The 7,950-nt window shown below is 35.0% G+C and overlaps 1 long non-coding RNA gene across 2 annotated transcripts; it reads left to right on the top strand.

Annotated features, from left to right (window-relative positions):
* Nucleotides 1-1,656: 1,656 nt before the first annotated feature.
* Nucleotides 1,657-5,715, top strand: LOC114946715 (uncharacterized). Of its 2 annotated transcripts, XR_014926031.1 has the most exons (4): nt 1,657-1,930; nt 2,116-2,342; nt 2,464-2,550; nt 4,153-5,715. It is a non-coding gene; the product is annotated as an uncharacterized LOC114946715 (long non-coding RNA). The 2 variants fall into 2 exon arrangements; XR_003822690.2 differs by lacking the exon at nt 4,153-5,715 and having other exon boundaries at nt 1,660-1,930; nt 2,464-3,381.
* Nucleotides 5,716-7,950: the final 2,235 nt, after the last annotated feature.

The raw sequence follows: 7,950 nt of genomic DNA, 5'->3' as shown, positions 1-7,950 counted from the left end.
GAATCATCTAATAAATTTAGTTCAGAAAACCGATTCTTCAGAGCAGGTACTAATCACGAAATTACACGAATTAGTATCGCAAGTAGAAAGAAATAATTTCCCGGAACAATTTTATCCTACAGACGAAGTGCAAACAATAAAAGACTAATTCTCAGAACAGTTACTAATTGCAGAACTGTGTGAGTTAGTATCACAAATAGAAGAGGATACTTCTTGGAAACAAACTCAACGTAAGGACTTGATACAATCATTAAAAGATCAGTGTCCAGACAGTTTATTTGAGATCGAACAATATGCTAATTATCTAGATATTTAACTATTCTCTTAATATCTATCTAAATACGATTGACGGAATCCTGTGGTAAATTAACGAAAATATTAATACGACATTGATGCAATTTCCATCAGTACATTTTTCTTATTAATATCTCCTGACAATATCCCCTTATTAAATTAGATACTTCACTACTATTCTATGCCCCATGAAGACATTAAACCAGAAGATCGCACGTCGGAATAAAAGAAATCATAGAGCAGATAAAAAGAATTGTGCTAACCGCGCCGCATCTACTTTACGTTGGCTCTAGCGATAAGCTCTTGATAAAACCCTCTTTACGGACGAAAGAACCGTCCCCGATACAAAGATCGAACTCTCGATTGACGAATTACCTAATTCTTTTGATTTTAACGACGACATTTTCGAATCATCATTATTCACAGAACTGTGCGATTTAGTATCGGAAATAGAGGAGGAAATCTCTCAGGATCTAATAATAAAATTCTTAGAAGAACAGTGTCCGGATATCTCATTCAAAATCGATCAGTATGCTAGTTATTTAAATATTTGAATCATTTCTCTAATGTCATCAGAATTTACTATTAAAGAAAATCGGAAATTAATTAACGAAAAAATCCATTCTATAATAAGTATAATTATCGCCCAACTAACAGACGTTTTAGAGGGAAACATAGATTTAGATCAATTTCTCGTCTGTTTAGATAACATTCCTGATCCATTGCACACGATAAACGCGAGACTTCGCGAAAACCGATAATTCGCGTAATTTAAATAATCGTTTAATAATAGGACCCCATGAGGGATTCTCAAGACCTTAGATTTGAGAGTTATATTATATTTTCGCTATTGAATTTATTAATTAACAACTATTTAAATGGGGAAATTACAGTCGATCAATTGATAAATTCATTAGATAGTTTAGAAAGAATTGCTAGTAGAAATCCTTTTTTCACTAGTAACTAAAATTCCCCATCCCCAAAGTCCTAACACTCGGTCTCTAGTTCCACAAGTATAGTCCGTGCTTTCGGAGTCCCTGAGGTATAGCTGGTGTAAGCAGGTTGCCTCATAAAAAATAGAGAGCGCCCCATTATTTCTAGCCTAGGAATAGAGAGAGTAGAAAGGTCACTAGGACGTGACACCGGACGACGATTCTTTTCTCTTCCTACGCTTAGGCTAGGGAGAAAAGAGGGCGCTCTCTATTTTTTGCGGGGCAACCTGCTTAGGGTGCCGTCACATGAGGCGTAAGGGTGCCGTCACATGAGGCGTAACTTGCGTTAAGCGTAATCTGCGTATTCTAGTGTAATCTAGTGATTTAATAAAAAATACGCCGTGGTTACGCTATTCTGAAGGACGGCATTCACATAGGGCGTATTGCGCGGAACGTGTAACTAATACAACCAATCGTAGATTAGAGTTTCCGTTGTATGCTTTAACAGAAATGCTAAATAGGACTTGTAATTGGTTTTCGTAACCTACGCGTCCCGAATAATACGCTTTATAAGGAACCGATGCTTTGGGTTCCGTAAAACGCGCACATTTAAAATGGCTGGCAAAGTGACAAGATAAACGAAATATGTAAAAGACGAGAAGTAATTGATGCAGAACAGCTTAGTATTTTGCAGCATTTTTAATGTAATAATCTATTGTATTTCTAATAATCATATTAAATTTAATCTACTAGGTCCTATAAAAAACATTAATGCAGATGTCCTTTTTGTCTAATTTTTGTCTTCTCTTCTCAACGTCTCTTTGTCCTCTTAAATTCTACACTAGACATTTACACAGAAATAATTTTGGCCTGTGGTGCTCACCTACAGAGAAACCTGATTTAGGCAACAGCGAGAACGACGACAACAAATTACTGACGGATTTCGAGGAAAGTTTGAGTTGCGCCGCGAACTCCGGGTACCTTCTCCACCATTTGTGTTCAGCTGGATATGGAAAGTCTGGTGGTCAACGCATTGCTATAGTACCATCAATTCACGACATAAACGAAATCAGTACGTTTGACGCGTTTCACAATGAACAACGTCTGTCCGTTCAGGTCAGCGACAACTTGTTATATTTTTCAATTAATTAATGATACAATTTTTCAAGAATTTGTGCAACATATGTCCTCTCTAATTCATAATGTTATAACTATTATATATTTGAATATTCCACAGGATATGGCAGGTGATGCTACTGCGATTATTCTCAGCTATGCTGAAATCACCCTTTGCAATCTGGCGTTCAAGACGTTGTGAATCATGGTAAATGCAAGATTGATCGAAATCTATTTATACAAAATTTACAAAATTTTCATCTACAACGATGCGATCCTTATCTTCCACATAATGCTTGAAGCATTCATGCTCGACAAAATTAGTAGCAAATTTGAACAACCATCCACAATACCCGCATTTGTGCTGAAAAGATTCAAACATGCAATGTAGAAAATAATGCATTATGATGTTCATATTGCTCAAAATTCTCAAAAATTCATGCATGTAAAACAAGAAATCAATATATGTTAAATATTAGAGAAAGAGAAAACAAATTTTAAATGCAAAAAGTACGAAGATCTACTAATATACAATTTAAACTTGAAATTTTGTATCACATGTCGTGAGCAGTAGACTGTTTTTAATCGAACGCTATTAAAGCTTATATAATGTATTATGATGTTCATATTGCTCAAAATTCTCAAAAATTCATGCATGTAAAACAAGAAATCAATATATGTTAAATATTAGAGAAAGAGAAAACAAATTTTAAATGCAAAAAGTACGAAGATCTACTAATATACAAATTAAACTTGAAATTTTGTATCACATGTCGTGAGCAGTAGATTGTTTTTAATCAAACGCTATTAAAGCTTATATAATGCATTATGATGTTCATATTGCTCAAAATTCTCAAAAATTCATGCATGTAAAACAAGAAATCAATATATGTTAAATATTAGAGAAAGAGAAAACAAATTTTAAATGCAAAAAGTACGAAGACCTATTAATATACAAATTAAACTTGAAATTTGGATTTTTGTTAACTTACCGTTATTTGATTATTCTTATTCATCTTATTAATGTATAGGTATGGATGAATTAAAATTAACTTCTTCTTTATCTTTAGTCTTTGGACCAATCATATCGTCTCATTTCAGTATCAGTTTCTGTCTAGTTATTTTATGCTTTGTACGCTATTATCGTTACGCCGAATTCAATTTCTGGCGAAAGAAACGCTGATGCGTATTTGTAAAAAAAAAACACAACTCCATTTGTGCGTTTTTCTGCCAAAGACTAAAGACAAAGAAAAAGTTAATTTTAATTCATCCATACCTATACATTAATAAGATGAATAAGAATAATCAAATAAGGGTAAGTTAACAAAAATCTAATTTATTATATAAGCTTTAATAGCGTTCGATTAAAAACAGTTTACTGCTCACGACATGTGATACAAATTTCAAGTTTAAATTGTATATTAGTAGGTCTTCGTACTTTTTGCATTTGAAATCTGTTTCCTCTTTCTCTAATATTTAACATATATTGATTTCTTGTTTTACATGCATGAATTTTTGAGAATTTTGAGCAATATGAACATCATAATGCATTATTTTCTACATTGCATGTTTGAATCTTTTCAGCACAAATGCGGGTATTGTAAATGGCTGTTCCAATTTTCTACTAATTTTGTCGAGCATGAATGCTTCAAGCATTATGTGAAAGATAAGAATTGCATCGTTGTAAATGAAAATTTTGTTGTGACAATATGTTATAACAGTATATTTACTACATTCTTTGCATATATTTTGTTGTATTATTTTATTGTATTATAGTATATAAATGTATTTATTTATTTAATAATCCAAGAGAATGCAAAGACTGCGGAAGGTCCTACAGATACTTTAGATGAACTCTTGATCGAAGCAGTGAGGGCTCTCGTCTTTTACATATTTCGTTTATCTTGTCATTTTGCCAGCCATTTTAAATATGCGCGTTTTACGGAACCCAAAGCATCCGTTCCCCATAAAGCGTATTATTCGGGACGCGTAGGTTACGAAAACCAATCACAAGTCCTATTTAGCATTTCTGTTAAAGCATACACCGGAAACTCTAATCTACGATTGGTTGTATTAGTTACACGTTTCGCGTAATACGCTCTATGTGAATGCCGTCCTTCAGAATAGCGTAACCACGGCGTATAATACGCAGGTTACGCTTAACGCAAGTTACGCCTCATGTGACGGCACTCTTACACCGGCTATACCCCAGGGACGCCGAGAGCTAGGACTGATGTTGGAGATCTGGGGGCTGGGAAGGCATTAGAATGGGGAATTTAAGTCACTAGTAGGCGTGGCGAGACCTCGTGTAAGATTCTTGAAGTTTTCTAAAATGGAGATTACTTCATCGGCAGTCAAATCGCCCGTCATAAAATCACAGACGACGCCAACTAATGCTTTGAATAACAATTTTAGCATAAACTCTTCTATAGCTCTATCAACATTTGTGCAGTTTATTTATAAATTGTAAAAGAAGTCAAAATTGTCCTCGGGATATCTTATAATTTCTACTCTCAATTTCCCTTTGGGAATATAAAAATTTTATACGAGAACTGTAAACACATCGGTATCTATTAATCCTGTAGCCAAGTCAATTAATAGTCCAATAATAATATCGATAATAGAATAAAGGTCTATTTTCCTGAGTTTTTGTACAGTCTTATTCGAAAATTTAGGTCTTATTTGAATACAAAATTAACGAATAGATAGTTTTATTTCATATTATTGGGTATTTTATATGAGTATACAGATGTTACTTAATTTAATTTTGCAAATAGGCTGTGTATTGGTCTATTTCCGTATGTCTCTCTGGTGATTGGTTCTTTAGTCTTGTATTTAAATCGATAGGTGATAGCTCTCCTTGTGAGGTATCTTTTTAGATTTTGATTTTCGGTTTAATTCGAGGTAAGTTAATAGGTCTGAAGCGGCTGCCGGTAGGTCTGGAGTGTGGCCTTCCGTAAGCTCAGTTTTAATTTTGTTAGACGCGGGTGTTAAAGCTGCTTGTGAATTGGTAGAGTTAGGAGAAATGCTAGTCTTCCAAAAGCTACGCAATATGTATCAAGGGAACGAAATCGTCTGGATTGTTTTGATGCGAGGTTTATTAGCAATCTGTTTGCGTGTTAACCAACGCAGGCATGAGGCTACGTGTTTTGCACGGGTCTTTACGCCGGCTCGATGGTTTCGTTTACTTCGCCATTCGTTTTTAGCTTTCCGATTGCTCATCTACAATGGAGTTATCAATGTTGTACCTCCGGAAAGGCACGGAAAATTTTGGGGTCTCAGTCGACTGAAGGATGAGGATCCTAGGATCGGCGGGCGTCTCCACTTTGTCAAACTTCACTGGTTTAATTGAATAAATCTTTTATTTCACTTATTTCTCGAGTTGGTTTAATTATGTCTAATCCCATCTGGGTGGTTAGTTAAGTATGCCCGCACTCGGCAGTTAGATTACAGGTGATAGTTTGTATTTTGCGGCTTGTCTTTGACTCGTAGTTAGGTTCTAATTAGCGACTTGACTTTTCGGATTTTCGTTAGCGACTGACTTCATCGCCTCGCTCTCCGTTTGCGGTGGTCTCCTCCTACCCTTTTCTACATCTTTCGGGGGAAGATGTAGAAAAGCTCTTTCATTGGCTAATTTTTATTCACACGCTTTTATCTAGGTGCAAGCGAAGCAGGTTGATTCTTCGCTTGCGATCCGCGGTTTTCGGTGTAAACGCTTATATTCCGTCGCGTTTGCGTCTTTTCGCGATAAGCGCTTCGCGAGAGCGTGAGAACGTTTCTTAAACGATTGCATAACGGCCGACTTACTAATTTATTATTAAAACTATATTTAATATAATATAGTTATAGTCATTCGGACTATAACATTCCTCTCCCGTTGAAAAAGAAAAACGGAGGTACGAAGTTTTTTGTTCTTAATTTCTTAACTTACGTATAATAGTGGTTTCCCGTTACAGTATAGTATTACAATCGTTTCTTAAATTCTAGTACTTTGACTCCTTCTTAGGATTGATCTCGGTATTTCGAAGTCATTATTTATTGTACTTTCGGTTGTTTTTTGTTTTTGTTTTTTCTTTTTATTATTATTATCCATGTTATAATGGATATTGCAGCTACTGTCATTACTGTTCCGGTAAATGTCATTGAGTAGACAAATTGCTTCTGTGCATAAAAATTTTGTTCGTTGTTTTGTAAGTCGTTGTCTATAGTTTTTATTTTGTCTCTGAGTTTTGTTCAATTCCAAACGATGTTGTGAGATGTTTTCTAATGTGTCCTAGTTATGTCCTACTTTTCCGTCTCGTGGAATTGTTATATTTATATTTGGTAGGAAAGTTTCTAAGGTATTTTCGTATGATTTTCTTACCGTTTGTAATGTTGTGTCCGTTGTTGTCAGTTTACAGTTTTTGTTTAATGTAATCTCGCCCGTGTTTTTTATTACTTTATTTTCTGATCGTCCGTCGCATCGTATAGTTATTGTTTGTTCAGCGGAGGTCGAGTATAACCAAGTGTCTTCTTGGTGTAAGGTTATCCATATCGTGCGGGACGAGGTATATTGTCTAACATTACATTTATCCTGATAACGTTGTCACAGTGTATACATTTGAATTTCGCATGGTGCGTCTACATCTATGCGATATATGGGTGTATTTTGTTTGCATACATATTGTGTATTTATTTTACTACATTGCTCTAACTTCTTTTCTGTTAATACGGCGTACGTTAATTTTTTCTTATCTACTACAATAATTGGGTTGTTTATTTTAATATAATTGTATACATTCTTTATGTATGGCGTAGGAAATTCTATCGCTTTTATAATGTCATATGTCGGTTGTACAATTAAAGGAAAACGCAAAATTGTATATACTGTATCTGATTCGTGGTACGCTGTTATCGCAATGTTTTTTTCTATTGCTAACCAGTCGTTTGTACGAATTTTAAAGGGGAAATACAATCCTTCGGGAAGCTGTGCTGCCGCATCTTTTAAATTATTTATAATCTCGTCTATTGGTATTAATCTGGGGTGCATTTTGCCTTTTCGTATATATGTTAAGTATTCTAATACGTTTTTTGTATCCTTTATTAGTTCGTTTACAATTGCCTCTATTGCCCTGAAATGTTCGTTTATTTTTTCTAAGGTGAAAGTTTCGGTCATAGTCTGTTTTAGCAGTCTCTCATTATGGTCGATTATGTTTTCTAGTCTATCTAAATGTGCTACTGTAGCGTTTATTACTTTTAGTTGGTTTCGAATCGCGTGTTCGGATACTCGTTGCTTATTTGCTATTAATTCTAGCTGTTCGTTTATTTGTTTTTCATCGTCTGTGTCCATGGTTCCAAATAATGTTTTTGTTATTGATCCTATACCGTCTATTAGTCCTCGTCGTTTGTTTGTAGGTTCTTTGTATAGGGTATCAATTTGATTTTTTATGTTGTTTAGGTATTTTTAATTTCTGTTTTATAATATTAATCGAGTTTACGCATGAACTTTCTGTTTCGTCGCACATCGTTTCTAGCTGTCTGGGCCCGGTTGTGGGGCCGGCATTGCCGACCAACCGTTTTAATCGGGCTCTTGGGGCTGTCGCACGATATGCGGCTAGCTCCTTTCCGT

Source organism: Nylanderia fulva, unplaced genomic scaffold (genome assembly GCF_048542155.1).
Source record: "Nylanderia fulva isolate GAGA-0341 unplaced genomic scaffold, ASM4854215v1 Scaffold673, whole genome shotgun sequence".
NCBI lineage: Eukaryota > Metazoa > Arthropoda > Insecta > Hymenoptera > Formicidae > Nylanderia > Nylanderia fulva.
This window is presented reverse-complemented; position numbering and strand designations above follow the sequence as displayed.